At 35.3% G+C, this 27,066-nt stretch overlaps 1 protein-coding gene and 1 long non-coding RNA gene across 17 annotated transcripts in view; both read left to right on the forward strand.

Annotated features, from left to right (window-relative positions):
- Fhit (fragile histidine triad diadenosine triphosphatase) overlaps window positions 1-27,066 on the forward strand; it is a 1,402,288-nt gene that overhangs the window by 700,293 nt on the left and 674,929 nt on the right. The gene's annotated exons all lie outside the window — the stretch shown is intronic.
- The window catches only part of LOC134477864 (uncharacterized), a 39,756-nt gene continuing 30,422 nt past the window's right edge, over window positions 17,733-27,066 (forward strand). The window contains exon 1 of the long non-coding RNA XR_010050109.1: window positions 17,733-24,531. This is a non-coding gene — a long non-coding RNA (uncharacterized LOC134477864). The remainder of the gene's footprint in view (window positions 24,532-27,066) is intronic.

The raw sequence follows: 27,066 nt of genomic DNA on the forward strand, positions 1-27,066 counted from the left end.
AACCACAGTAAAGATCATCTGATGATGATCTTTCTTCAGCTCTCAAAAATGTTTCTTTTTAAACTTCCTGAACAAATGAAATGAGCACAGGCACTATTTTAATATCTTTATTGCTAAAGATAGATTCATGCTCTTAAAATGCTCTGAACATATGTCATTACTCTGCTGTGTGAGTGCCTGTCACAGAGCAGCTAGCTTAAATACCCTTGCAGAGGTGCTGAGAGATGATCAGATGATCTTGGTATCTTTTGTCCTGAGCTGTAATGGGCAAGTTGATTTTCTTGTGGTCATATTTATTTCCCTATTTGGAAGGTTGATTTGTTTAGAGATGTTTGTGTAGCACTGATTGCTGAGTTGGAGCCCTTTCCCCCTTCTGTCCATAGTAAGAGTTTCCAGATAAATGTGTACCTATTCTTGGGCTAGAATACACTGATCCTGGCTAAAACTAACTTTTGATGACACTGTTCAGCAGGAACTTAGAAAGTTTCTTTCTTTCTTTTTTTTTTTTTTGACTTAGAAATTTCTTATATGTCCTTATCTTCTCTAAGTTCATCAGTACCTCTTTTCAATATCTAGGATCTGTCTCAGAGGATTCTGCCAATCCTCATTTTAAGATAAACCTATGTGACCATCATCCTTCTTATTTAAGAAATCACTGAATAGGAAGCAAACACATTGTATCTCCACACTGGACTCATTAATTGGCAGTGAGAGGACAGTAACTGTCTTGGGTGCCAGAGGCAAACGAGAAGCTCTTCTTGTCAGGCCCTTCCTCTTGTAAATTGCTTGTTGTTCCTGGAAGTAAGACAGTCATTTTTATTTTTATTACACAAAAAATGATAGATCACTGGGACCTAATACTAAAGGGATTAAACAGATATTTTATGTCCAAGGAAAATCAACATGCAGATGGAGAAAAAATATATGGACTCTGTGTTCTGCCTGAACCCTTTAAATGGAGACTCCTTTGAATCAGTGTGCCTGAAACCCCTGAAGTAATGTGCCTGAAACATGTACGTATTAGCATCTAAACCTCATCTGTGCTGCTTTCTGTTCTCTACCGTCTGTCCCTTTCCAGTCTGCTCATTGCCTGCTTCCTGGTAAGGACATGCATGGACCTAGTGGTTCACTGGACCCCTGTTCTTTGATGACTGAGTTTTCAGTGACTTTCCTTAATTGAGGCCTCTTCTGCATGTTAGGGCCTTTCTGCACAGCTCTTGACCCTGCTGTGGTAGGCTGGACTGGGCTGAAGGAGGAAAAGTCAGCTGTATTTTTTTTTTTTTTTTTTTTTTTGCTTTTACCTTTTAGGGCTTTTAAGCAGTTATAGTACATTACTCAGAACTGGACAAAGCCTAAAGTAGCACTGTCACAACCAGAAAAGGATAGTGACAAGCTGCCCATCTGTACAGAACATAATTCTGTGGAACATTTTGTGTAGGTACAGAGAATATTAGAGATGTTCTTTCTCTGACTCTAGGCAATAGTGGGCTGATAATTTCTTCACATAATACTTTGAGTATTTCTCAAATTAATTTCCAATGTAAATGTCTTATAAAGTGAAGACGTAGCTCCAATTTTCATTTCTACATGACACTTTCTCAGGTAATGTTAAACTTTCATTGTTAAGGACAACAGAACCCTGTTGTTTATATTCTGGGCGTATTTTTGATCTGCTTCCTGTGCAGTGATTATATTGTAAAGAACAGGGAAAGGCTGGTCATGTTGTTGCCAGCCTTGCACTTGTAAAGAAACATAATTAAAAGTAATGAATGGAATAATACATCATTATTCATAAGAAATGTCATGTAATTAACTCAAATAATGCAAAATATATTCTAATTTCCATTTTGAATAAAAATAGATTTGTTAGAACATCAGTAGGCTGTTAATATTTATCCTACATTTTCATACACATATCAAAACTGTTAAAATCTACTCATTGAATATACAAGAATTTTCTGCAACATACATAGGATGGTTTTCTTCTAATCCATCCTTACATATATTCCTTATTTATTTTATATTATATATACATGATTTTTACATATGCTCATCTCTTAGAATTAACATAATTATTTTATATTTGTTGGGAATAATAATGATATAATTTATTTGCTTAGCTCCATTTTCTTTTGTCAAACTAACTTTCTGAAAAAACAACTATACATTTCCAAATAGGACTTGGGCATAAATCCTAAATTGAAATTATTGATTACTAGTTATCTGAACTAGTTTCATAACACAAACTATTTTCCTCGGATTTCTACTGCAGTCTTTGAATATAATTCATGCATCTTGGTTTGGGTTATATTTTCACATGGTTGTGTGTGAGTGGTTATGTCTTGTACTTGTTTTTAGGCAGGGGGGTTATTTTGATACATTACAATGAGTCTGACACACAGTCCTGACCAGTATTTAGTGGTAATTCCTAGAAGGTCTCTGCTGTTCCAGCCAGCAATCTATTAATTTCTGCATGGTGGGGCAATCTGGTGAGTCCCAGAAGAAGCAAAAAAAAAAAAAAAAAAAAAAAAGTGGTTAGCAGGACTCAAGGGACAATACTGAATTATGTTAATAACAGGAATGAGCATACCAAGTATAACTGCCATTGTATTCCTGGGGTAGTGTGCTATTTGTTCTTCAGGACATTGAGCTTGGCATAGTCGTAATTTGCTGGTGAATTCAAACACAGAATGTTTCCATTGATTCAAATGCCCATCTTCCTCATAGTGTGGCAGAAGCTCAACTCTTGCAGGGTGTCCTGCGGCACTGTCCTCTCTGTCTGCTTCCTTTGTGTGCATATATGGGGTTGATAGGTAGTGTATATATACACATGCAGTTCATTAGTATCTTACATTAGACAGAATTTTAAGTAAATGAATGAATAGTGGAATCATTATTTTGTGTTATCCTTACTGACCTGTGAGTCTCAAATCAATAATTACTCTACTTCATAGGAGCTAGGATTTGACACAGGGCTCTGGGTTCTCATTCCATTGTTGGTTCTACAGCATCTTTTTTTTTTTTCCCATGTGCTATAAATATTTTTGTATGATTGGTTGAGTGTCCTGATAACTTGTTTCCTAGAGTCTTAATCTTTTCCTATTACCATATTTCATAAATCTATACTTTCCCATTTATTTTCCTGGACATTTTGTTGCTAGTGACAATATGGTGTCATCTTAACTATTGTTGTTTGAGGATATTAGTAACCTTGTTGATCTCTGAAAGTCTATAAGCTATGAGCCTAACTGGATGCATCTGGTTTGGTCCAGGTAGTTTACCCTGACTGGCAGCATAATTTAAAATGACTATGTTTATCAACACATTGTTTCATCTTCAACATTTCCTTCTAGTTGAAGAGATTTTTTGGAATTAAGATTTATCTGTTAAATGCTAATAATTTAAAGACAACCATGATACCCTTCCTTTCCCCAGAGATGATTGCTTTAATGATTGTTAAGTGAGATGTGTCAAGATAAAAATAAATCATTGGGAATTACTGATTAAAACTTTTTATCTCATGTTTCACATACAGAATTCTAGAATATTAGTTGGTATATGCTATTAAGGGACTAAATGTCTCCTAGAAGCTTTGGCTCATGGAACTATATCTGTAATAAAATAATTGAGGCACAAGAGTGCAATAGATTTTGAGCAAGATTTCACATTACCCTGGAATAAGCAACTCAGACCTAAATGGGATGGGTATCAACAGCTGGGAAACAGCTCCCCTTACCTATTTAGAGGCAGCAGCTGAACCTCATCCATCTCACTGAACTCCAGCTCCAGGCTCCCGGACCATGCAAGGGAAGAACTGGTGAGGGTGAAAATAGATAGTCAAAATGAGGGATACCTGAGATGCTTTCTTTTTCCTTCTTCCAGAGTGGCTACTCCTATTGTCCCCAGGAATCATGTGTGGAAGGTGCTACAAACCACAAGGCCTGTAGCAGAAGTAGACCTCGCTTTTAGCAGAAGTAGCATGGTCCCTGGCTTAATGCTAATGAAGCTATAGCACAGGCTTTGCTCCCAAGGGAGTTCAGGATGGTACCACTGCCCCTGGAGAGCTTCTCACTTGCCCTTTGAGGTGCTTGCTCAGGATGTCTGCAGAAGCTGTTGAAGCTGTTCCTGTTGGTCAACTTTTATGTCTTTGTGTTCTTGACCTCTTATGCATGCAGATTCTCTTGCATAATAAACAGGTTTAAAAATTACCTGGTTAATCCCTTTTATAAAACCTTCTTCTCCAATATTGCTATTTGTACAATGGTCAAGACAATTGTCACTAGACTATTTTGACTTTTTTCCTAGAGAGTTAAAAAGTGACCTACATTGTCTAATACAAATACACACACACACACACACACACACACACACACATATAATAAAATAAAATAAAAGCCAAGTAGTAAGTAAGGAAAGGTAACTAAGAAGAATTCAAAAGGAGGTGGATGCATGAATTAGATGGAAAAATTTACATATACTTGTTAGAGTTGAGTCACAGACTTGGCCTTGAAATTCCTAGCACTAATGTAAAGAAAAAAGAGCACCCATTCTTCAGGTCGAAATGGTTCATTCCTCAAGAAATGCAGAAAAAAATGCTCATCATTCTGGTTTCTGAGGATCCTTCTTCATTGGGAGGATATCAGAAAACACATTGATGGGATTCTCCAAGCTGCCTTTCAGTGCAAGAAGTGGCTTTCCCTCAGAAACATGCTCTGCATCTGTGGCTCATCATTTCTACTGCTCCTGTCTCACCTGGCTTGAGTGCAGTAATCTCTTTGATTTTCTTGTATTCACTTCTTCCATTTTTCTTTTTCCTTTCTTCAATCACTGCAATAGAGAAGCTGGATTATTTTTTAAATGTAAAATAAGAACACATTATTCCTTTCCATTAAGAATGTCTAGATGCTGATACTTTCAATTAGAGTAAAATCTCAGGTCTTCACCTGGCCTCTGGAATTATGATCCCACTTTAGCGAGCTTATGCTCATCTCTCAGCCTGTTACCAGCTGTTATCTCCACCATAAATGGCCTTTCTTGAACTTACACATGTCTCTCTGCTTCTCAGCTTTTTGGTTCCAATTCCCATATTGCCATAGGCCCCAGCAGTTTCCCTGGCCTTACCAGGAAACTCAGTCTGCAGTGGTGCTGTTGAACAAGGTTCTTCCAGTCTTGTTCTTGATGCCTTGATACTGTGCTCAGGGTCTTTTGCCTTTTGTTTAACTCTCGCTAGGTGCAGACCCTTGTGCTTGTGGGAAATGACCACTGGACTTTAGACAGAGAATCATGTTCCATTTGGGGATCTTAGTAAGTCACTTTTCTTTGTCTTATCATCTGAAAATAAAGATTCTACATTTTCTTGTCCTCCTGAACTAAATGGGGCACTAGTTGATGTGGAAGTCAGAATTTTAATTTAGTTGAACACATTGTTGGGAGCAAGATAACTTAGTTACGAATTTTTTTGTTTGTGTGCTGTCCTGGTACATTAGTGCTTGTCAGAGGTTGGATTTTGTGCAAAAGGCATTACTGAGCGGTTGCTCTAAATTTGTAAAACTGAAATTTTAACTGAATTATAGAAACTTCCTGAATTTCTATGTGAATATTGCATATAAATTGGGAAAACCTAGTCCCAACTTTAAGTTGTTCATTTAAAATGACATTGAAGTAACACCCAGGATTTAATAGAAACCTATAAATTAATAAGAATTTTATGTTCCCTGACCTCTTTATGATGCATGATCTGAAAATTTGTTCCCTGTTGTTTGTAATCCCTGGGAGAAGTAGGTAGGTGAACAACCTTGGGTCCACTCGTAACTCTGAGTTACTTCTCCAGCATTGTTTTAAATTAAATCCTGAAGAATGCTCAATGTTTGTTATCCCTAGTGGCAGTTACAATGCCTAACTTGCTTCTCCACACACAGTGATGATAACTGACTTTCTAAATGCACATTTGAATTTTTCTCTAATTTTTATAAACTTTTTAAGGCAAAGCATCTCCTTGCAATCCGGAGGGCTGCAGGAGTCTAGAATTTCTCTGATAAGCACCAGGCTTTCATTGGGGCGTGCCCACCCTGCACTTGCTGGAAAGATTTGGGCCATGGCTCATTTGTTTTCTGAACTGTATGCTTCTCCTTAATTTGGTTTCAATGGAGACTATTCTTTCTTTCATCTCTTCTTTCTATAGCTCATTCTCCTGATATAGTAACCAGTGTGCAGTAGGTTCAGCACTAATGTAGCTCTCACCTTACTGAAATGTTAAGGAGAGAAGGAATTGCATTCACTCCACCCATTGGTAGTCTTAATGCAGTCTAATCAGAACCAGCTAATGAACTGCTTAACAAAAATAAGAGTTTTGCTTAAATTATGGCTATGTAAAGCAAACCAGTTTATATCAAGTATAACATATTTCCAAATCTTAGATTTATTTTTTCTCATTATAAGATTATCTACCCATTATACAAAGTAAAAACTATAATCTCATTAAGTGAAATAAACTCTAATAAATATTTCAGTTTCTTTCTTTCTAGTTTTATCTTCTCTGTATAGATAAGAAAAAAAGCAGTTTGTAACCTATTAACCTATTTCTTGGTTGGCATTTTCTGAGGTTTCTCTTAACAGAGAATCTTGATGATGGTGTAATATTGTGCCATATTCACCTATTATAATTTGTCATCTACTATGGACTTTTCAGTCTATGTGTAATGAGTATTATGGTACAGGATCTTTTGTCATATTTCTAACAAGCTTCTTAAGCTATTCCTTAGTTACTAATTGCCGAGACAAAATACCTAACACTCACAAATAAAGGAAAGAAGGTTTACTTGTGCTTGCCATTGGTAGAGGCCTCAGTCCATAATGGGTTGGTTCCATGGCATGGTGACTTGGCAATGGGGCATCACAGAGGAGAAGAGTGTGTGGCAGGTTAGGCAGGGAGCAGCAGCAGCAAGCAGCAACAGTGCGCCTGCCTTTCGTTCTGTCTCATCCAGGCTGTGACTCACCCAAGCCCAGGGTCCCCCTTCTCATTATCCATACCCAAACCATGCTATGACAATGTGTGGACGAATGCAGTACACACACCCTTACCCCCAGTGCCACTTACCTGGCCCTAGGCCCTGTGAGTGAATGAGGCTTTGAGAGGACATTTAGATACAAGCCATAAGTACTAGGTCACCTGCATGCTAAAATATTGTATACTCCTTAAGTTAATAAATATTCTTGTATTTGTGTCACACTGGTAATGAAAACAAATACACAGCTTTCAAAAATGTTTAAGATTCAGGAATTTGTCTAACCTTTGCCAAATTGATAGGTTTAACATTTTGTTTTTTTCAAGTTGTATTATTTAATTGGTATTGGAATGAACTTCTAAATGATTCATGAGTCATTTTTATCTGTAAGTTACCTGTTAAGTTCTTTTGTTCCTTTTTCTATCAGTTTTGTGTTTTAACTCAATTTGCTCATAATCTGTTAGGAATTAACATTTTTCCTATAATATTTGTTTCAAATATTATTTCTGTTTTAGACTCACCTTCTTCCACTTGCCTATAATGTATCGATATATACAAATTTTGTTATAGTTATACCTGTTATCCACTTTGTCATCCTTGCATTTTGCCAGTTCTTTTATGCTTACAAGGTCTTCCTCTCTTGAGATTGATGAAATATTTCTGTATATTTTCTCATGTTTTTTAATGGTCTTTCTTATACTAGTCTACTATCACTAACAAGTTCATGGAACTTCCTAGGCATGTTTAAAAATTCACTTCATCTTCCTAGAAACTCCCTAGAATGGGTATAGAATGCTATTCCTAAGTACATAAATGAAGAGATCAGGGGGGTAGCAATGAGCCAGAAAGCAGAATTTTAGAATCATGTCATGCTTTGTGTATTCTGAAAATAATGCACATAAACTTCTTTATTGAACTGCTAAATTTATCTTTTTGTTAATTACCAGTTTTACATATTCCTTGCATGAATATATTACTGGAAATGTAGATATTAGAGAGTGCAGCAAGATTAGACTGTCTTCTGAGTTATTAAGAATGATGCTACTGTATCACTTTATGTATATAATACTTAATGTAATTATCATATAAAATCAATTTTGCATATTATAATTCCTTAAAAATAATAAAGCATACATAACAGTTCCCAAATACTGAAGTTGAAGCAGTCTTTTGACCACTGGTGAGAACACAAAAGCCATGAAAACAGTGGATCATGTTCCTGTGGCCCTAGAGAAGCACATCTACAGAGCCAGAAACACGACTCATTTCCTATTATTTTCATGCTGCCTGAAACAAAACTCTGATATTTGATGAAGTAGTAAAGAAGTCTCAGAATATATGAAAGGTATGAAAGGTTGACTAGAATAATTGCATATTTAGTCATAATTAAAGTTGTATCTCATATGGAAGTAATATATGTAGGAAGGAAAGATATCTTCCCAGACTACCTCCTGAATCACCTTTATCAGTGATAAGAAATGAAATTAAACTAGGCCTGCCTGGTGGCACACACCCTCAGTCTCACCAGCACTCAGGAAGCTGAGCCAGGAGTTCAAGGCCAGCCTAGATTATTATGTGAATTCAAGGCCAGACTGAACTGCATAGTGAGACCCTTTCTTAAAACAAACAAAAAAAATGAAATTATTAAAGTTTTGCCTAAGTAAAAATATATTTTGCTTTACCTTAAGGTAATAGTAAGTTTTGATTCTCTATAGCTTTTCATCCACTTTTTGTTATTACAAATATTTCTAATCGCTCACTTTAGCAAGTCACTGAATATACTTTTATAGCAAAACCTTAACAAAAATTGCATGAAAGAATTCCCTTTGTTTGCCATGAGTTTGGCCATGAAAAGGTTTTGAAAGTAGGATGCAGCTACTCATCCTCTATGGGAGAGAGATTCTAGGGTTTTTTTTTTTTTTTTTCTTAACTCAGAGGCAGTTGGAGTATGCATCCCAACTGAACTCTCAGTTTACTAAGATCCTATTATAACTATTCTTTTTATAGTGTGGGACTAATTGTTCACTACCACTCAGGAAATCCTTTTTATTTACCCAATTGTGAGAGCATAACATTCAACTTAAAAATGTTACTCTATCACAGGAAGTCAGCCTAAAAATCAAGTGATTATTTCCTTTATCTATTTAACATTATTCTGATAACATTTATACCATGAATTTTTTTCTAAGCATTTGTTGAATGTTAATTTAATACTCATGAGTGGCCCTACAGGGAAGTGCCAATGGCACCTCCATTTTGTAGATGAGGTATTGAAATCATTCAGCCTTAATTAATCTAGATTAAATAGCCATGAAGTGGCAGAGACAGATTTCAAGCACAGATGGTCTACCTGTAAAGTCCATGCTTTAAACCAGTGGGCCTGCAGGTTTTTGAGACTCTTTGAGGGGTTCTGTGAGGTTGTTTCTTCACCAGCCATGTGTCTGTGTGAGACCAGCTTTTGTTCTACACTTTGGTCATCAGACATCGTGACAGCCTGCACATCAAAGCACAAGTGAACATGCAGTTTTCTTCTACCATGCCATTCACTAGAGATTTTAAGACTATAAAAATGCTGCTCTTCACACTATTTTCTGTCTTAGAAAACACAAGTATAAAATATTATTAAGTTAACATGTTGTAGGTTTATTATTTTAAGTAAGTGAATATACATTTTACAGTTTCTGAGTTCTCATTTCTGATGAGCTCTCTCCAAGTACAGTCACATGAATACAAGTTCTGTAGTGCTCTCCATTTCTGAGGATAAAGGAAGGCAGGGAATGTCTGTTCCCCGAGCCTCCAGTGTACATTGCTAATACTTTGTCTCCCGAAAGCTCTAGCTTCTCCCTCTTTATCCTCTGCACCTATGGTTTTACATAAAACATCTGAGCCTGAGCATGCATACTGTTCCAGCACCACACATGAGCAACGACCCCCCCACCACGATAGGCAATGTTCAAGTCTGAGAGGCAGTGTGCTCCGTCTGAGGGGTGTAGACTCTGCAGCCCAGAGCCTGGATTTTATTGCTGGGGGTGAAGTTGGATAACTTGGTTTTCCTTCAGCTACCTTATACTTAACAGGGAGTAATAGTGTTTGTCTATCTCACAGGGTAGAGCTGAATATCATATATGAGTTGATTTATGCAAAATATGTAAATTATCCCTGGCATATAAAGTGTTCAAATATTGCTTCTATTATCATCAAGTTTCTACTCATTTGTAAGACTTATAATCAAGTGTGATCTTATATTCCATGAGTTCCATTAAAGCTTCGTTCTTCCTCTTTGTAAACATTTTATAATTTAAGGCCTAACCTTCTCATTTTAGTTTGTTTTCCTTCTCAGGCCAGATCTATGAAAGTGGCCATTGTTTATAGTGTGGTTGGTTCTCTTAGGGTGAGTCTGCTATCAGAATGCATTTCTCTTCTGGTAAATCCATAAATACTGACATTAATGCTCCTCCCTCACTGAAATGCCTCAGTTGTTTGGAGTTCACATACCACAAATGTATAGATTTTCTACTCTCCTTCCCTCATCATGTCAAGGGCTATTGTTTGGGTTCTGAGCCAGGGAAAAGAGTAGGCTCTAATGTCCGTGTACAAGTCTCTGCAGCATTTCTGCTATGCTGGGGCCTTTGGTTTTCTTCAGCTTCAGTTCACACCAGTATTACCTTTGTTTAATAGCTTTTTCTCCTGTGGTCCCCTGTGCTCCACATCAAGGGGGTGGTTCCTTCAGGAGCCATCAGCATCCTTCGGTCCATTTGTGCTGCCCACTCTCTCTATTACCTTGCTTCTCATTGTGGATGGCATGGGTACTTGGTTTCCAGCTGTGTATTATCCGATGAGCTGCCCTCAGCTCACAGGCTCTTCTGAAAGATTAAGGCCTGTATTCCCACAGGCCACACCGGACAGTAAGCACCAAAGACTGGTCTGTGGGGGTGTAGAGTGCGAATCGCAAATGTTCAAAAGTGTTCTCATCACCTTTGTATCTGTCTGAGCCCTTTGCTGTGGGTTCATTTCTCATGATGCATCTGGAAAGATTCTTCGCTGACAGGCTTCTATTTGTCTTATTGACATTAAAAATAAAATGCATTGTAATAAAAATTGGAGGCTTTTAAACACTAAGAGGAATCTTGCATTGGTTATTTATTAACTAAAAAATCATTTGTCTCTTATGTGTGCTTATACACACACAAACATATGGAAAATCATTTTGAAAATTAAACATTTTGAACTATAGTTGCTTATTTGGACAACTCCTTCTGCCAACAATGATAGGAGCTGACTTACAAAAATACTTGTAGTATAACACATTTATTTTGATTAGAAGTGAGAAACTGGAGCAGAGAAAAATATCTGGAATATTCCAAATGTAGTATGTGAACATAATTTTCAATACAAAAATAAATAAGGATAAAAATATTCCAAACTCCCTAGAAAAGTTGAAAGACCAGTTCAATGTTCACACATTTATCTCTCTTCAAGTTTCATCAACTGCATTATCTTGAGATATTCATGCTGTTTCTCAGTGGACAGGACTTCGCTTTTCCAAACCATCTAGCTGTAGTCAGCTACATCAGAGCTATGATCAGAGATCATAGGACTCCTGGATGGCTCAACATGCCCCCACCCCAAGAATAAAGGCACCTTGCACATAACAATATCTCATTGATTGCATCCAACAAAAATCCAAATCTATTGACCAATACCATATTTTCCATGCCCAAATTTCTTTAATTGGATTCTTTCCTCAGTGACAATATTTGAATGAGATTCTTAGGAAACTCAATTGGTTACTGAGGTACATGCCTATAATTCCAGTACTCAAGAAACTGTAGCAAGAGGATAGTTGTGAATTTGGGGCCAATCTGGGAAACATAGTAAGTTCAAGGACAACCTGAACTGCATTGTGAGACTGTTTCTTAATTTTTTTTAAAAATCTTTTAAATCTATAACAATTCCCTACCTATCTTGGTCTTTCATGACATTAAGCCAACTGAAGATCCCAGGCCAGCTATTCCAGGCCAGACTAAACTTTTTTGATCCTTCTAATTGTTTCCTTACTATTCAGTTAGGTCATACACATATCATATTTCCTGGTATTACTTCCCTCTGGGGTTTATTTTAATACTGATTGGTACAGCATTTACCTGAGTTGCAAGATGTTGTTGGGAAAACAGGTAAGCATCACAATGCCGAGTTATGGATTTTTAGTAATGCCACTATATTCATTATTCATATACATCAGACATTAATGCTCAAACTTTCAACTTAATTTTTGATTTCTTAACCTACAAAATAGGCTTTACTATTCATATTATGAAAAAAAAGACAGACTTAGAAAGCCAACATTATTGCCCAAAGCCCTTCAATTAGTAAATAATAAAAATTTATACCCACATCTCCCTATGTTAGAAAATTTTCTATACTATTTCCATGAGACATCTTTTTCTACTGAAATTCTTCCCAATCTAATTCATTAGTACTTATTCCAATGGTAAGGTAGATAGTTGACTGGCTTTACAAAAACTGAGAGAGTAAAAGGGTGATAAACTGTCATTTTTATTTTGAACAAACACTCCTCACAAATTCAAGGAATAAAGAGCTTATGTAGAAGAGATAATCTTGTCTCAAGAGTCCTGAAGTTTCTGTAAGGGGAACAAAAATGAACCAAGTTTATTTTAACTAAACTCTTGTAGAAACTCATCTCTTATTTTTTATTTTTTTATTTTTCATACAGGTAATTGAACTCTTGATATTGCATTTACCAGGCAGGTGCTGTCCTGCTGAACTATATCCCTGATTAGCAACTCAAACATTGCCCTTTTTAGGTATTGAGCATATGTGAAATTTTGAATTAATTGTAGACATTGCCTATAAATCCTGGCTAATCTGCGCTTGGCTTTCAATACTGTCCCAGTCTTCCCTATTACCCAACATGATGGGCTCAGGAATCTTATTCCTTGTGCTACCCTCAGTTTCCTGCATTCTTCATTTCCAGTCTTGGCTTCATGGGTTTTGTAATGTTTTCCTGCTGAAACTATACTTTTAGTCACTGTTAGGATCCAAACCTAAAAAGAACCAAGTAACTGGAGACTCTAAGAGAATACTCCTTGTGGTCCTTATCACCAAACTGTAGCCTGAGGTTGGTCTAAGAGAGCTGTGTCTTACTTACTTACATCTCCATGAATGATAATACTGGTAAGGGTTGAGTTGGTAACACAGCTTCTTACTCAGGTATATGTGAGAAGAAGAAACAGTAAGAGAATGAAAAAAAGTATCTTCTATTCTTTAGAAAGGTAGATCATATTCATAATGTTAAATAAGAGATTCAGTGAACAATTTTATCTGAAAATAAAACAGGTCAGTGTCAACAGTAGATGAAGATCATTCTGGATTAGTACTGTAGCTGCTGTTAGAAAAATCATCAGAAAAAACTATGTACATATAAATAAGCACTAAACTGGATAGGCTAAGTCACCTGTCACTTGCAAATAGCAAAACAGCAGTTGTAATTTGCATTTCATTTTAAGTTCTCAAGGGTGCATTTGGACAATGAGCACATGTTACTAGACTTTGTGCAAATTTCATATGAGATAAGATTGTAAGAGCCAGTATAGTGAATGTTTTAAGATCTTGGATGTGAGTTCAGACTACTGGAGATATGAGTCCCAGTTTAGCATTTGTTAGCTGTGTGATTGTGAGCAATTTAGTTATCCAACCTGAGGATAAGCTTCTTATGTCAATGTAATGAATTGGAAAGCCATGGGAAACACTTTATAGAATCAAAAGCAAATCTGAAGAATAACAGTTCCTAGAAATAATTAGAGCAACTTTGCGCATCCTGATTACAGAAAAAAAAATCTCCTCAGAATGCCACCATGAAATAATGTAACTCCAGCCATCCATGTCCTTGTGTTTCTTGGAACTGCCCATGTGGCCTGTCCTGAGTATGTTGCAAGGGGCAGGAGAAGTATTTTGATAACCTATGGGGCTGTTTCTTGCTGGGAAAGAAAATGGTATTTTAAAAGAAGTGGGAGCTTAGCTTGGTAGACCCAGCACTATGGGGGCCTAAGGTAGGAGGACATCAAGTTCAACCTCAGCTTGGGCAATTTGGTGACCTAGCAAGATTCCATATCAGAAATCCTGAGGGTGAAGCTCAGTATGATGGTCTTTGATCAAATCCATCATACTTCAAAAAGAAAAATAGTGGGAATGAATTAACTGATTAGTGGATGGACAGAGGTCTACTCTGTGGGTGAGTCAAGGAGCAGAAAGATTATTTTGTATGCAAATGGGCATATATTCATATTATCATGATTTGTATCTATCTCAGGAGTCAAGTATGAATGGAATTATGATTTAAAAAAATACATCATTTTGATATGATAACTTTGACTTATTGTATATTTCAGAAGCAAATCATAATGTTATAAGCCTTTAGTCCAATGATTATTAAAACTAATCTTTGAACTTTCAAGATATCCAAGAAACAAAAATCATATTATCCAAATCTCATAGAATTTGGGCTAACTCAAAAGGTAGGGTATTAATCTTTTAGTGTTTTGTAGTGTCTATAAAGTTACATTTTTATTACAACTTTCCTGAAAAGATGACTTGTGATAATATACATGCTAGAATGATCATGAAGTTTCCATCTGCATCCTCTAGACTGAGAGCAAAGGGTTATATCTCCTGTATTTGTCACCTATGGTAATTTCAGCACAATGTTTTACATATAGTAACTACTCAATGATTAAGATTTAGGAATACCGTCTCAATCAGCTTTTATGAGTAAAAAGCAACCCTAAAATCTTGGTGGTTTGCCACATTAATATCTTACCTTTCTTGTTCACAGGTCTTAGGTCAGCTTTGGCTTTGCCAGGTTTGCTGGGCTCAGCTTGGTTTGCATCTGCTAAACTGAAGAAACAGCCAATATGAGGAACATAGCGTTATGATGGTGGCGAAAGGAGCTTAAGAGGCCAAGCTAGACCATATTGCTTTAAGGCTTTTTATTGGAAGATCTATGTGTCATAAAGCTCATATTCCATTGGCTGAATCAAGCCACATGGCCATTCTAGTATCAGTAGAGACCTATACTCTCACAGTATGAGAGGAGAAGAAAATAACTCAATATTTACAAAGGGAACTCTGTTACATACTATCCTTATCCAAGATTTGCAGGCAAAGAAATATCTGCTTCTGATACTGACTGTAGAATCATAAAGTTACCAAAATCCCTATAGACAGATAATATACTTTCTCTAAGGTGGCCAGTTGTGAAAATTTGAAACTTACTAAGTAAAAGGAGCTTTTCATTTGTCAGCACATGTTGTATGAAATCCATCTGTATCTTCCTACCACTCATCATCCTCAAAAACCACCATTTAAAAAATAGACATCATTCATATGAGCCATTTAACAAATACTTAGTATTTCGTTAATAATTAAGATATAAAAGAAGCTGTAAAATAATACATAAACACAATTGTGTTTTCTGTGAAAGTTACTGCCATCAGAAACCACTTTCAGGCTTTCACTTTCATTCATGGCTTTGTTGATTAATTGGAGGAAAATCAGACTAATGATAAAATTAGTCCTGTTTGAAAGTTGCCTGAAAATGAGAAGTAATCATACCTGATTTTAACAAAGTACCTAATGTCTCTTCTTTAAAAGCTGGGGAGATTTGGCACGAGGAGGTCATGTTTGCTGCTTGTGAGGTTAATGTCACCAAGTTAAGCTTCTTAACATTAGAGAACGATAATGATACAGAAGTTTCAATAATTTGAAAAGAGCCCTTTGCCCACTGGTTGACAGGGGGCCAGTGAAATGCAATGAAGCCCATTGGCTGCAGAATCGGGTAGTCTATCAATGTCTCAATCTTAGCAATCAGCAGGAGATTTTGGCTGTTGTCTGAGATTTATCACAGGAAAAGTAACTATAAAAAAAAGGAAATCAAATAATGTCTTCCAGAACCATTGTATGATTACTGAAATTAGAAGAGATAAAGTAGACTTGAAATAAACACTTGAAAGAATTTTGTTGCAACTCCATAATAAGGAGTCTCAAAATGGGGGTTAGGAAACGTTTCATTGCTGGTAAATACCATTTATTAATTGATATCTTTACTTCAGATTTTTTATTTAGTAATAGCAGTTACCACTTAATGAGTTTTGACATACTTAGTTAACCTCACTTTAAGATATAGCAGAGGAAAACTAGGGTTGGGGAAATAACCTGTACAAATTTACCCACCTAGCAAGTAGTAGGATCTCCATGTGAATGAGACCACCCTAATTGCAAGTATAATTTCCTTAACCACGCACCCCATCACAGGCCTGGAATTGGTCTTATTTATTTGCCTGATTTGGCATGGTTCTTGACTGATGATTGATTGACTGATTGATTTGAAGGAAGGAAAGAGGGTCTCGGTGGATTTCTGTCTATTATTTATGTATTTTTTTCTGGTTTTATACTTCATGATCTAAATATATATAGAAAAAATAGATTTTACAAATGCCCAAGGTTTAGTAGAACTGAAAACCCTTCTGGGAGAAGCAAGATAGTTCTCCTTACCCTACTGGGACCTTTCGATTCATCCTAATGATATCATTCTGATATATAGCACTTTGATTTCTACCCTGAACTCACAGATCAGAGTTCATATTTCCAGTTTATTGTCAAAATATAGCTGCTCCTTTTCATCAAACTTGGAAAAGTAATTGTAAGTTAAATCACTACTTAAATTGATTTCCACAGGTGGGCTTATTGTAAGGAAGAAAGACTAGGTAGCTGTGTAGCTAATAGGGAACCATTTCATACTTTGCAGGTATTATTTTTTTAAAAAAACTTCTAAAGCATATTGTCTTTTGCAACAATTTTCTTCATTATTTTGTGGATCACTTTCTTATCCAAAGTTGTGGATGGGCTGTCACGGAAGCGCTGGGGGCTTCATGAGCCACCTCAGATCAATATATTCTATCTGGCAGGTCTTTTATTAACTATGTTATACAATTATGCTGTAATTAAGAAATGGCTGTGATGTGAAACATTTGTTTTAGGAAAGAAAGAACTTCAGACTACACAGCAGCTTCACTGAACCCAAAATATTTAAAGTATAATTGATATGAGTGGCTATGAACTTGGTTAAATAGCAGTTATGCTTATGTTTGGAGAATACGTTCAGAGTTTTTTCTGACCATTTGTGCCATGAAGTTCTTTATTTCTGTGGTAAAATTAGCCTCACTTTTATGTTTGGCTCCACATAAAATGAGTTTTATTTTCCTTTTCTTTCAAATGGATACTTCATGTATTTGTCTGAATAAAATGAGCAAATTTTAATGCTGTTAATTTATTTCACTCATAAAAGTATAAACAAGTAAAGTAAAAGTGTCTTATAATCCTATAATCTAGATATAAACTTGTTAATCAAAAATTTTGTTTTTTTAATTTTCTCCTAAATACTTTTAAATAAAACTAGGCTTGCTATCATTCATAGTATAGCCTGTTCTTTTCATTTTATTTTCCTAAAAGTTTTTATCATTAAAACAATGTATGTTAACTTTATTTACAGTGGTTCTATAATATGCTATTGATTTTATTTTCCATAATTTACTTACTTCACCTGGTTTTGAATATTTACTTTCAGAATTTTCACTATTATGTTTTGTACTAGAAATATGATATGTACTAGAAATATGATACATCCTTACTGTTGTATATATTGAATAATAATATTTCCAGTATATGCTAATTTATTAGTGGAAGTGATAGCATGTAAATTAATATTTATTCAATTACAAGAAAGGTATTATTGAATGTTTTAAAAGTGAAATTTACTCCATTTCTTTTTAGTGAGGAAACTGAGCATCAAATAAATTAATCAATGCCACAACACTAAGAGCGCACTAAAGGCCGACAACAATTTTCCAATTCCATTACCTTTGTACTTACCCTATGTAGTATATATTTAGTTTTTTATTTTGTGGTTTTTTGGAAACACTATACTTTTCTTCATATTTAGTTAACATACAATTATTATTATGTGTATCTCACAATCACAGTCTGAATTGGAAAAGCTAAACAGTGTGTGTTTTTTCCTAAAATTTTACCTCACTGGATATTTAAGGATTTGTTATATGTTTTTATAACAATTTTACTTCAATTCATATATAGAATTCACTAAATTGAAATGCATAATCCAGCAGCTTTCACAGTGGTCACAGGACTATTTTCAGCTTTCATGACTAGAAATTGTGTGCCTCTACCACTGAGTTCAAGATCTGGTACTTTGTTCTGTTTTTTCTAACGTAATTTGGTACAAAGCAGATACTAAATAAGGAATTCTTAAGTGATCAAACAACACATTCTCCAATGCATGACTCCCCTGAGAACCTGAGATATAAGATAACATCCTCTGCTCTCCAGAACACTACAGGATCCTTGGAGGGTTAAGATTCACAGGAAAGTAACTTCTGGATGATGGATGTTGGATGAGGAGACCTGCCAAGGATTGTTACTGCATATCCCATGGGAAGGTCAGACTGCCTTGCTCTGTGAGGTCATCCAGGATAACTCCTGAGAGACAGAGGTTGCGTCTTAGCTCCATGGTGGCCCAGCTTTTCCTTTTTGTGGGACGACTGAGATGCAACTACTTTTGCCCACCCCGAGAATCTTCAGTAATCTTTCCCAAGCTGCTTGGTTTAGTAACTGAGAAAGCTGTATTTGTTGCTTTATTCTTCTTGTGTTCTAAGATCCAAGCTCCAAGATATTAACCACAAGAAGAAAACATTCAAAGACAACTGAGAGTATATCAGCTGCTATCACTTTTCCTGCAGGGCTCTGCTGCTGAGTCCAGAGAAGGTCATTTTTCACACAGCTGGCAGCCTAGCCTCGCTTCTTTCTCTGAAGCCTTACTATGAGTCCATTCACTGAGTTGCCACTTGCATATCATCATCATAATGTTTGCTTCTATCACATGTGTGAATATGCCTTATCCAAGAAGCTCCTTGATAGCAAAAATGTCATGTTTCAAGTTTTCTTTGAATACTTCACTTCTGGAAGGACTGCTTGAGTGTGTACATAGTATTTATTCATACTAATAATCTCGAGTAAAGGATATATTATGTTTATAAACTTTTCAAAATAGGAAGCAGTGGTTCCAGAAGTATGTGGGTTTTTGATACTTCTTATTGTGGTTATCTGAAATCTTGCTGTGAAATAACAGATCTCTAGTGGACTAAAAGTGATTTGAAGTATTAATTAAAATGCTAATTCCTTGATTGTATCCTAACTCCTTAAGGCTGGGGACTGAATTACAAAACTGAGTTTAGGATTTAGGAGTTGAAATTTAAAACAACAACAAAAACAACCACAACAATAGAAAGCTCTACAGTACCTGTGATTCACATCAATGTACAAGTTTTGAAAGGCAAGATCCTAGACAGTCAAGATTTAAAGAAATAGTAATTATTTAACCATGATTGGGAGCTGGTGAATGTGGGTTAGTTTGGACTTAATTACATAGAAAAGAAATATCTATAGAACCAAGTATTATAGGATAGTACCGCAATTCTGGAAGATTGTTACTTGGAGTATTATTTAGATTTTGTGTCTATGAATTTTCGTAACTCAGATAATGGATATCTCAAGAAGTTATTAACATTAACAAATGTTAAATGTATATTGATGTTTGCCTGCTTGAATCATATTTTTAAAATCATCCCTTGAAAAGTATGATGAGAAAAGATATCTCCGGGATGAGCTTATTTTTCATAATGGGTTGAGAGAATCTAGTTCTCTTTAAAAATTTTAAGTGTTACGTATTATTGCTACATGCGACCCCTGAACTTCCTGTTGAGGATGGTATAAAAAATTCATACTGTACAGTATTTAACAAAAGGGGTCAGGACCTGTGTTAATGCTTCATGTATTCAGATAACTAACAAATAAAAATATCAATCATAGCTCTTATTAGGTGATGAAGATTTAAAGGATATTTCTTTTGAGCTACAAAATTTAGCTCCAAAATTTATCTACTTGTCACAAACACCCTTTAGTTGTGATTACCTTCTTATTAATAAGAAAACTAGTTCAGATACTATATTGTTTGCTTGAAGCAGACCCTGTTTGTGATCTCAGCAGCCTGATCTTAGGAAATCTCTCCTCTTAATTACAAAGTTATGCTGATGGCCAAATAGGCATGGCTATGTCCTCTTGCATCTTTCTATACAAAGCAGGATGCAGTGTATTTTAGAATACTTCTTTTCCTCTCCATATAGTTCCATTTTGCTTTGTGTTTCACAGGAATAGTTTCCACAGGAATTGGTCCTCACGATCACTGGTTCCTTGTGCAGCCTTCAAGCCTTCATTCTACCCTGTGTTCACCAAAAATGTCCAGTGTAACTTTAACCTTCCAGATCAGTGCTGTCTACTGAAACTTTCTGTGATGGTGGAAAAGCTTTATAAATCTGCTTTGTCCAGAACAAGAGCTACATGTGGCAAGTGGGTACTTCTGTAGGTTAGGTATGTCTGAGAGACTGAGATTTTACTGTAATTAACTAATTCATGTCTAACTTAAATAGCTACAGTTCCAAGTGCCGCTCCAGCTCCAGATCATCTTCTCTTCATTTTTCTCCCCTGCTCACTGCTATGGGACACAACTTACTAAGGTTTAGCCATTTGACATTATGGATGTAGCATCAGTACAGGTCTTCCTAGGTGACCCTCAGAGCTTTCCTTTGGGGAAAAAGTATTTGACTCAGAATATTTAAATAAAAGCTCACAAAGGCCCATGACTCCTCTAAAGACAAGGGTAGTATTGTAATAATTTTATTATTAAATTGTCAAGCTTTTATTATTAAGTTGGTAAACATTCTCCATGAAAGGTTAGTAAATATTTTCTAGGTCACTTGGTCTCAGTTGCCACTACTCAACTATGTTGCAGGTGTGTGAAAGCAGCAGTCAGCAATAGGTGAGTGAAGGGGCATTCTTGTGCTCTCATAAAACTATTTACAAAAACTAGTGTCACCCTGGTTTGACTCTAGGGTCATAGCTTGCTGATATATAATTAGAAACATAATTCTGTCTTATGTATGAATGTTTTATCATTTAATTATGTACATGCTCCTAGACATTCAGGAGTGGATGGAGAGTCAGAAAATGTTTGTCCTTTCATTTTTGTGTAGAGGAGTTAATAACAAAAGATTAAATATTGAGATATTAACCTGTAAATCATGAACAGTATGATTTTAGATTCTGAACACAATAAAATGAGGAGTTAGGAGTAGGATTGAGAGGGAGGGGCTACTTAAAGCAGAGGAGTGGAAAGTCTTGTCTGCTGGTGAGCCATGAACTGAGCACTCAGTGCTGGGGAGGACCAGTCCAGTGAAAGACAGTGGGCAGAGGACTTCAGACAGAGGGAAACAAGAATGACAGTTCAGGCAGAAACAAATTTCCATGTGCGATGATGTTAAAAATAATCAGAAAGCCTGTGGGGGTTATGTGTCATAATGAATCAGAAACATGTCTGAAGCCTGATTCACAAGGTTCTCTTAGTGCAGTGAGAAACCTTGGTGAGATTTAAGAAAGAGAAGCAGGACGACAAGAAGGAAACTAGGAAATGACTTTGAAAATGTAAAAGTTGCTTTGCTGCAAGGTCATGTTGGTGTTTCCATACCTCTGCACATCCTCCAGCCCCAAAGACCCTCTAAAAAAAAAAAAAAACCAAGCCAGAATGTTTCCATTCATTTTAGCTCCTGGACATTGATTTCCAGAGTCATTCATGGAGTCTTTGAACAAGGCAAGCACTATAAAGGTTTTTTTTTTTTTTTTTTTTTTTTTTTTTTTTTTGCTACCAGAAGTCGGCCCATGACCTTTCTAGGCAGGTGCAGGTGCTGTACTGCTGAGCTGTACCCCAGCCCCAGTGAAGCATTTCTTTATTGGCACTATAGTTCACACCTATCATGCTATTTCTTTACTCTTACCTCTCAAATGTCAATTTTAGGATCTCCTAGGAACTATTTCAGATCTCTGCGCTCTGTGAAAGTGCTTGGAAGGTTTTATTATTCATAAACCTGCTACTTTTCTATCTGAAACCAATTAAGAATATCTGTAGACAATTTAAGGTCTTTGCCTTTGAGTTTAATGACTTTTTCTTTCAGTTGAGATTTAACTTTGTTTAAAAATGTGTAAATATCTTTGAAGTAGATTTGTGCATCATAGGGCCTAAAATCTAGTTAAATGGAACTTGCTGATTTGATTTGGAAGAGTAATTAAGGTCATGATATTGTTTAACTATTTGTTCAACTTTGTCTAGTTCAATGGAATGCAAATATTTGACCTTCTTGACAAAGATGGATGGATTGAAGCTACACACCATGATATCATTAGGTTGTTGAATAACATCATTATTCATGATTATAAGGAATTATTCAGGTGAAATAGTAAACCTAATAGGAAGCTATTATTTGTACTGAGAGTGTAATTTCACTGTCCTTGTCATTCCAGCCCTTTGGTTGAATTGAAGATAAGATATGTGTATTTATTTTGCTACAGAGAATCTTTCATAGCATAATTTAAACAAATGGAACCGATTATAATTAGTAATTTAGTAAGTAAGATCATATAACACTCTTCCAGAAAGAAGTTTAGTATGTTATAAATCTAAAAAGGAACATTTTCATCATTTACTGAGTTTTTCATTTGTGTGAATTTATTTTAAATTGTATAAAATTTCTGTGCTGATTAAAACATATGCAAAATTACAGTCGCAGAAAAAGATTTGAGAATATGCTTTAAATTTAAGATAGTACTTAAAACAATATAATTTTTGCAGATCCTTCAGATATTTACAAATTGTGGTCTGGAGCCAAATGGCGCTCCTGTCTGTTTTTGTAACTAAAATTTTATCACAACTTGGCCACACTCACTGTTTTATGTATTGTTTGTGGCTGTTTCCCCATTACCTTGACAGAACTGAGTAATTGTTAGACCACAGGGTCCGCAAATCCTAAAATGTTTAATATCTGGTCCTTCGCAGAAAAACTGTGTCAGACTCTAGGCCTAAGGAATTTCTGTAAATGAAAATAGAAACTCTTGCACTAGTTGATCTCAAGCAGTTTGAAGAAACTCCCAAAATTCACAAGGCTGGGGGAAATTCACATCAGAATTCATCTAGTTAAGCAAGTGTAGTGGTGTGTGTGGGGCTGATCTACTCTGTTACCATCAGCTTCTTCAGAAAACTGCCAGACATTATTACTGTGTGCTGTAAAAGGAGGAACAAAAGAAATTAACTTTATCTATGGTGGTTTGAGAATGTTCTTGCCTGAAAGGTGGTGATGGAATAAAATCTGTGATGAGTGATAAATTCAGGGTTTCTTCACATGGCCTTCCTTTTGTAACTCTATATAGAACTGACAGCTGAAAAAATGCAAATAAGATTTGATGATGAGTTTCAGAGTTTAGTTTTTACAAAAATACTTTTCCAGAAACATGCCAACAAAAGAATTATGTAACCTCCATCAGATTTATAAAATAGCTGTTTATTTGTAGAACAATTATTAGATATTTTAAACATGTAAAATGTGCAGGAAATAATATAACAAACACCATAAAATTTGACATAATTCTATGTGGCATAATTCCATATTTCCATTATGCTTAAGACCATCTTTTTAAAAGAAAAAATTATAGATCATCACCAACTGGAATCTTTTATTTTTTCAATCCTGGGGTTCTAGACACAGGACACCTTGCACATACTATGCCACTGGATTACATCTCCAGTCTCTAAATTGCTCTTGCTGACCTGAAACTTTTAATCTTCTGCTTCAGACACAAGTGTACTTGGTTTACAGATGGGTGCCACTATGCCCTGTGTTGTTCAGCTGGCATTTGTTTTCTTTGCTCCTTTTTAGAGCTAGATTTCTTGAGCTGAGTACCACTGACATTGGTGCCAGCTACTGGTTCTTGTGGGGGCAGTCCTATACTGTATGGTGGTTAGTAGCTACTCTAGCCTGCACTTAATAGATGCAAATTCTATGCCTTCTCTTTCTGACGTTGGAATGATTCCTATCTGCATAGGTAGGTATGCTTACATGTATTAGTGTCCCTAAGAAACACATAGCGATATTTACTTAATGTCTGTTCAATGTTTACTTATCCTATAAACATAATTAATCACTCAGCATTATTTTAGAGGTATAACTACAATGAAAGTTGAAGATCAAATGCTTGCTTTGTTAGCCTCTGTATTGTATTCCAGTCTCTGAGTATATAATGAATTAGTTAATTGTTGGTTTCTTTTGGTTGTTTCATGATTTTTCTTTATTAAACTTATATACGTTATCCTGCTGTCTCTGTGGAATATTGACCTAACAATGGAATCTCCATATTGGAAAGTAAGCATCTCATCAACTCTGAAGAGCTTTCAGAATCTGTATTAAAACTTCTCAGCAATGGATGAGAATTCCCGTTTCCACGTCCTCATCAAACAGCTACCTCAGCAAATGAAAAATGTTCACTACTCTAGTGGGTATGAAAATATCACATCTTCATTGTTTTAATTTAATTTCTCCAATTATTGGTGGCTAAAGCACTTTTCCATTTGATCTCTGCATGTTCCAGGGTCCCTTTTTGTCCCGTGCCTGTGTACATATTTTCACCCATTTTTCTACTGGGCCATTTTATTTTTGTTTTTTTCTACTGATGCCTCAATTTAATTCTTTTGTGATTATATCCATTCAAGATGTTTTCTGATTTCTAGCCTGGAGTTTTAGTGTGTGTGTGTGTGTGTGTGTGTGTGTGTGTGTGTGTGTGTGTGAATGTGTATATAAGATTTGTAATAAAATTTAAAATGAAAATTTTAATATAGCTAAATTTACTGGTATTTTGGTTTTGGTCTATGTATTTTATAACTAGCTATTTTTGTAATCTTGATATCATAAGAGTACCTTTTTATAGTTTTCTTATGAAATATTGTTTTTAAAAATGTTTTGATATCACCTATATATTTTATATAATATGAATTATTAATCCCCCTTTCTCCATTTGGAAAACTAGTCCATCCTTTCCTCATAGTTTTGATACAGATGTGTGGGTGTGTTTCTTGCCTGTTCACTGAGTTCAGTCTTTCTGAGTTGTAATAACACAGTGCTTTGTTGATAATGACTTGAAGATATCATTAGTTAGTTTTAGAAAGGCAGTCATACCTTTCCTCTTTTCATACGGTTTGGCTGATTTTTACTCTTGGATCTTATCAGTGAGATTTTCATATTGTTAATTCCATGGGAAAAGCAACTGAAATGTTTTAAAGAAATGCCAGTGAATATGTAGACTAATTAATGGAAATTTTATGTAACAGTGCTATTAGAATACTTTGCCATGAACACGATGTAGATCTCCATTTTTCAGTTTTGTTTTGCACTTCTATATGATCAAGTTCTGATGTCAATAATGAACAAAATGGATATTTTATTATTTTTGGATTTATACATTGGAAAAATTGAGAAAAACTTATAGTTGTTAACCTTATTAACACTGCATAAAGAGCCCTATGTACTTTATGGAAAACAGAAAACAGTTGATATAATGAAGGATTTAGTCATTTGTTCTTTATAAATATTCTTACTTGCTCTGTATTTGAAACAAATTTGTAATGGTTTTGAGAGACTAGGAAGGAAGAGAGAAAAAAATGGCTGCATTATGTGCTCAGGGTTTTCTTTGGGGGTGATGAAAATGTTCTGGAGACAGATAAGGATAAGAGCTATACAACTATGGGTTTACTAAGAGCCATTAAATCACCGTAAATGGCTAAATAGATGAATTGTATATTATCTGAAGTTATCACAATTTTAAAAATGTATTTCAGCACGTATATTTAAAAACAGAGAAAAGTTTTGTAATTTGTATAACACCTCGCCCGATAATACAAGACATGTCTCAATTCTGATGGAAAGTTTTAACCAAAATTACTACATTAATTTTTTGTTTTAAAAAGCTATTTTGTAACTAATAGGCACCTGAATTTCATGTTCCATCTGACACTTGATTATGTTCTTAATAAGAACCTAGTGTTCTTGAAATATTTTAAAAGTTCTATGAATTCAAAGATTTAGAATTTTAAACACGGTCATCATCTCTGTTCTCAATATTACTGCAAATATTGAATGTGCTATTCAATATTGTTCTAAATATTGAACTTAAAGTTCAATATTTATGAGTTGTCAAAATAGAAGCAGTGTTTTTTCTTCATATTTACAATCTAAATGTGTCATTTTAAAAGTAGCAATGTGATAGAGCATTACATTGAAATTAATGTGATGATGTTGAAAGTGTGACCTAATTAAATTGGGAATATAAGCACACTCCTAAAAACTGACACTGCAGCTTAGAATCTCTTCAGTAGTGAGGATATTGCTTGTTTATAATTTGCCTTGACAAGTTCATTGTTTTAACCTCATAGTATAAGCATATATTGGGTTGCCTGATAAGATGAAACAATTTAGGCAATTCAGAAGGTTCAAAATGAAGTTTAGTAAGTTATGATTGCTTTAAATAATGTATACATCCTACTTAATTAGAGAAATTTAGAAAATGTCAGCCATCTAAAGATTCATGAATTGGTATGTCAGTATTTTAAATGTAAAATTAACATTTTATGTGATTTTTGTCCTTATATTTATTGCTGTTAATTTCATGTTGTTTTCTTTCCTCCCAATACTTCTATTTCTTGTAATTGTTTGTCATCCAGGTATCTTCCATAAAGTCTTCCCTTGTCTTCTTCTCTATAAGAAACAACCATTTTGTATAAACTCTTAGTTTGCATTTTTGGAACTTTTCTATAAAATTACAATGAATGTTTAAATGAAGAATGATTGAGATGGGTGACAAATGTTTAACTTTTTAAAAAATTAATACAACAGGGCTGAGGATTTAGCTCAGCAGCATAAACACCTGCCTGGTAAGCGCAAGGCCATGAGTTCCATCCCCAGTCCGCCCTCCCCCAGAAAAATAATTAGTACAGTAAAGAATACATTACCATTAATCTTGTTCTAAAAACTTGCCCTTG

This window comes from Cavia porcellus, unplaced genomic scaffold (genome assembly GCF_034190915.1).
Source record: "Cavia porcellus strain 051 isolate PalLab524CR breed Dunkin Hartley unplaced genomic scaffold, mCavPor4.1 scaffold_10, whole genome shotgun sequence".
Taxonomy (NCBI): domain Eukaryota; kingdom Metazoa; phylum Chordata; class Mammalia; order Rodentia; family Caviidae; genus Cavia; species Cavia porcellus.